Source organism: Leptonychotes weddellii, chromosome 1 (assembly GCF_054177405.1).
Source record: "Leptonychotes weddellii isolate Sample4059 chromosome 1, ASM5417740v2, whole genome shotgun sequence".
NCBI classification, from domain to species: domain Eukaryota; kingdom Metazoa; phylum Chordata; class Mammalia; order Carnivora; family Phocidae; genus Leptonychotes; species Leptonychotes weddellii.
The window spans coordinates 148,131,953-148,137,648 of NC_138369.1; the positions used below are offsets into that span (position 1 = coordinate 148,131,953).

At 37.4% G+C, this 5,696-nt stretch overlaps 1 pseudogene; it reads left to right on the forward strand.

The window, feature by feature from the left end:
• Positions 1-1,707: 1,707 nt before the first annotated feature.
• On the forward strand, positions 1,708-1,857 carry LOC115944476 (U1 spliceosomal RNA; annotated as a pseudogene).
• The last annotated feature ends 3,839 nt before the right edge of the window (positions 1,858-5,696 follow it).

The following is a 5,696-nucleotide window of genomic DNA, read 5'->3' on the forward strand; positions in this document are numbered from 1 at the left end:
TGTATCATTTGTTCAAAACGTGGGGGAAGCAAAGGTTATTATTTATTGAGTACCCTGAAAGAGCAAAACCTAATTTCTTTGTTCCTCAGAATATAATCCCTCATCCCATCATATGCTTCTAGGTCTTTTGGATGAATGTGTTCCTATTTTCTCTGAATTTAGTAATAATCTTTAGAAAGTCAATTGTTCTCTTATAATGAAATAACACAGGATTTTACTTGCTTATTACTACTCTTTCCTCTATAGGGTAATATGAAATACATTTCTTAAATTCCAAGACCTTCTAGAGTATTAATGTCAAGTTGAGAAGGCTGGTGATATTTAATTCTAAATTATTTCTGTTGTTTTATCCTAATATTTAGTTCAGTAATCTCTAGCTCTTAATCTTTAAGAGTAGACAAATTTCATCAAATGTTACACAGCCCATCTATGCACAGCTTAGAAAAATGTCCACTATTACCCTGCCTCACCCTCTGTAACTTTACTTCAATTTTCTAAGTAACTTCTGTGTCCATAAAAGCTTTGCCAATAAGCTTTCCACTTGACTAGAAAAGGAAAAATATCGTATTACTAAGTATCCACCAGAATGTTAGAATTATTCTTAGAAATAAAATAAGAACAACAACAAAAATATCAAAGCTACAGCAAAAGCATATGTCAAGCTGACAAGACCTAATGTTATATCATTAGAAACCTACAAAATGTTTTGGTAGAAATGTTAAAAAAACAAATAATAAGTACATACTCATTCAAACTCACAATCACTCTGATACTCTAAGCAAACTTTTCTGAAAACTTTTCAGGATATTACAAGTTGAAGCATGTTCACTTCAAATTTTCTGTAAATAGTTACCTCTCTAATTCGTCAAAATTCAAAGGACAAAGTAACTATGTTGGCATCATGAAAATCCTGGTTTATAGTAGACCTTCATTCATGCACTCCTATTTTTATACACTGCCTTCTACTGTATTTCCCCTTGCCATCTCCAGCTTCAAGGACAATATAGGACTGATAATGGATATTACCAAGGAATATAAAATTATTCATAAATAAAGAGTTATGTAACATAAGTCTATTAATCATGTGTAATACTTCCAACACTAAATCGGTTAACAAATCAAAGTGATAATATCATGACTGAGGTAAGACAAAGTTTACCAACAGCAGAACAATTTTTTAGTCTAGATTATTTTATGGAGACCCTCCTGCTGACCCATCATTGATAACTCTAAGAAAAGATCTTCATTACCTGTCTGATGGGCCCCTAAAAGAGTGCTAGAATACAGTTTGAATTAAGCCGAAAGTGCAAAGTTTGTACATGGTGGGGGGGGGGGTTGCTGGGAGAAGGCATATATATATATATATATATATATATATATATATATATATCCCACCCCCGGGTAAACCACCAGAATGAATTTCAAATTTGAAAATATCTGTAACTTTTCTTTTTAATTTTAACAGTATTGAAGTAACTATATTCATATTCTCATTCCTAGAAGTATGTTTTTTTCATTAAAACTAGGAGTCATTTAGATGACTCTCAGTTTTCATTCATAAGGATGTATACTGAAAAACTCCAGGAAAAAGACCAATTATAACATGAAAAAAGGACAATGACAATGAACAGATTATTTCAATAAATGGGAAAAATGAAGTAGAATCTCAGATTCATTCATCTCTAATATCTTAATGAAATGGGTGGGGGGAGGGAAAATGTCATGATCAGGAAGGTGGTTTTCCAGGGTGAGGCTTATCCATGGTACTTCGGCTGTGCTGACCCCTGCAATTTCCCCAAATATGGGAAATTTGGTTGCATATTTTGTTGAAGAGGGGAACTGCATTCATGCTTTTTGGAGTCTTCTTAGAAGCACTACAGTAAGGTCTCTGAGACAAAGTCTGAGAATTTGTGCTCCTTTCTCTTTTTAGCGCTTAGCCTGTCCGTGCTTTGGTAAAGTTGTTTTGTGTTTCTCTCTTCCCCCTGGGGACAAAAGGGAGTCACACCAATGTGGACTCACAGGAGTTGGTTTACTCTCCTGCCTGAAACAACAAAACAATACAGCAACAAGACCACACAAGATCCACAAAATGCATCAGGCAAAGAGGACAGCCATCCCGAAGACATGGAAATACACAGGTGAGTGGAGCCCTACAGTTGCTCCAAGGTACTGCCTCCAGAGAGTTTCCAAGCAAGGCACAGGGGAGGGAAAACTGAAGGGAAGCCCAGTAGACCTGGTAGAGTTGAGGACACTGAGCTGAGAGTCCACAAGACGGTGTATGGGGAGGACAGCACTGCAGAAAGTCAACTGGTGAGATCTGTGGAGGGGCCCTCTCCCATGCAGCAGAGTCCAGCTCAGGGCCTCCATGGGAGTCAATGACCCCAGTTCAGGGGCAATCATTTGAAAGCATTAGAGGAAATAGGGCCTGGGGCTCACACAGCATTGGGAATAGAGCCCGTCCCCAACAGATAGACTGAAAAAAAGGAGCTCCTGAAAAATGTCTCTTAATTCAAGAGGCACAGAATGGAGGACTCAGAGAGGTCTTGCCATTGGAAACTCATCATTAGCCCTCCACTGAGAACTGCTCTGGACCACCAAACAAATTAAAGAAACACCAGAAATGATCAAACTGTTTCTAAGTAACTTAAATGCATCCCTGAACAAAGCTCAAAATCATAGAAAACGCAAAAATATCCAGCAACCAACAAGGTAACATTCACACTGTCTGGCATTCCATCCAGGAGTGTGAGGTATGCCGAGAAGCAGGAGACATATCCCTCATGAGAAGACAGATTAATCATCTGAAAATGACCCAGAGCTGACACAGATGCAAGAATCACCAGAGAAGGACATTTAAGTGTTTATTATAACTGTATTCCATCAGTTCAAAACATTCAGCAGACCTACAACTATATGGTCAACTAATCTTCAACAAAGCAGAAAAGAATATACAATGGAAAAAAGTCTCTCCAACAAACGGTGTTGGGAAAATTCAACAGTAACATACAGAAGAATGAAACTGGACCACTTTATTACACCATACACGAAAATAAAATCAAAATGGATGAAGGACCTAAGTGTGAGACAGGAAACCATCAAAATCCTAGAGGATAACATAGGCAGAAACCTCTTTGAGCTCAGCTGCAGCAACTTCCTACTAGACACGTCGCTGTAAGTAAGGGAAACAAAAGCAAAAAAGAACTATTGGGACTTCATCAAGATAAAAAATTTCTGTACAGCGAAGGAGAAAATCAACAAAACTAAGAGCCTGCCTACAGAGTGGGAAAAGATACTTGCAAAGGATATATCTGATATAAGGTTAGTATCCAGAATCTATAAAGAACTTATCAGACTCAACACCCAAAAAACAAAAAATCCATTTCTTAATGGGCAGAAGACATGAATAGACACTTTTCTAAAGAAGACATCTAGATGGCTAACAGACAGATAAAAAGATGCTCAACATCACTCATCATCAGGGAAATACAGATCAAAACCATGATGAGATACCACCTCACACCTGTCAGAATGTCTAAAATTTATAACATAGTAAACAACAGATGTTGGTGAATTGCAGAGAAAGGGGAACCCTCTTGCACTGTTGGTGGGAATACAAACTGGTGTAGCCACTCTGGGGAACACTATGGAAGATCCTCAAAAAGTTAAAAATAGAGCTACCCTACAACCCAGCAACTGCACTACTAGGTATTTACACAAAAGTTACAAAAATACAGATTTGAAGGGGCACATCCACCCCAATGTCTATAGCAGCATTATCAACAATAGCCAAACTATGCAGAGAGCCCAAATGTCCATCGACTAAATGGTTAAAGAAGATGTGGTATATATACACAATGGAATATTATTCAGCCATCAAAAAGAATGTAAACTTGCCATTTGCAACAACATGGATGGAGCTAGAGTGTATTATACTAAGTGAAATAAGTCAGTCAGAGAAAGACAAATATCATATGCTCTCACTCATGTGGAATTTAAGTAAAAAAACAGATGAAGATATAGGAAGGGGGAAAAAAGGAGAGAGGGAAATAAACATGAGACTCTTAATGATAGAGAACAAACTGAGGATTGATGGATGGATGTGGGGACAGGCTAGATGGGTGATGGATATTAAAGAGGTCACTTGTGATGAGCACTGGATGTTGTATGTAAGCGATGAATCACTAAATTCTACTCCAGAACCCAATATTGCTCTGTATGTTAACTAAAATTTAAATTAAAAAAATATAATTGAAAAAAAAAAGTTACAGGAATCAAAACATCAGGTCATAAAGAAGTTTTACCTATGGTTGATATTTATATATTCTAACTTGCACTTTAATATACAATTAGTTTCAAATCTAAATATTATATAATTGGTTTATAAATTGTCAATGTGATTAAACAGCATGCTTTCCATTTTATCAGAAAAAAATCAAACCTTGCCATAAATGTATTATTGAAAAGTGTATTTAAATCCAGGTATGAAGAAGTAGTTTGTAATCTCACTTAAAACAATGATGTAAGTTTGGGGGAAAGCTGTTCGAAGAGATTTGGAGACCAATCAGGCCCTAGAAATCTTAAAGGGCTAAAATGGAGAAGGTGAAATATATAGCGGGGAGCCCCATATTTGCTACACTTTTATCTCTCAGAGCATTCGCTATTTAAAATCAAGTGCCATAGAGAAGAAATAAAAAACTGTGTAAGTAGAGCTTGTGGAAGATTCTCTTGACTGAATAGAAAAAGACTAGATTTTGGTGCTACTAAAACAGGATATAAGAAGACAGGTTTCCAAACTGTGTTGTTGTGATTTGTAATAAGAAATATGTATTTGATCTTCATTCCTGTTCCTGGCAGCAGCCCCTAAAACTCTTGTAATTTCCTAAGTGATAAGAGCAATGGGAGAATTATTTGTCATGATATTTGGTATTTTGTTCTGGGTTCCTGAAATAGCTCCAGAACAACAAAGGCAAAAAATGTGTCTTTTGTTATTCATAACAAGCCCCCTTCAATGACACATGAGTTTATGTTAATGAGATGATTTTTGGAAAGTTCTTAGATAACCGCAGAATGAGGTTGCCAAGGAAACCAACCAGGGTGATTAAAGGGTTGGAACTTTCAGCCCCATCCCCAATCGACCTCTGCACTAGAAGGACTGTAGAGAGGAACTGAAGGTTGAATTAATCACCAATAGCCAATGATTTAATTAATCCTGCCTATGTAATGAAGCCTCCATAAAAATCCTAAACAATGGGGTTTGGAGGGCTTCCAGGTTGGTGAACACATGGAAGTGCTGGGAGGGCAGCATTCCTAGAGAGGGCATGAGCTCTGTGTCACTTCCCACATACCCTATGCATCCCTTCCATCTGGCTCTTCTGAATTGCATCCTTTTATAATGAACCAGTAATCAAACAGGTAATACTTTTCCTGAGATCTGTGAGCTGTTCTAGCAAACTATCAAAGCCAACAAGGGGATCACAGGAACCTCCAATTTATAACCACTTGGTCAGAAGCACGTATAACAACCTGGGACTTGGGATTGGCATTTGAAGTGGGGGTGGTCATTTAGGACTGAGCCCTAAGCCTGTGGGGTCAGTCTGCTTTAACCTCAGGTAGATATATCAGAATTGAATTGAATTGAGGACACCCAATTGAAGAGAATTGAAGAACTACTTGGTTTGGGAAATCCTCACACATCT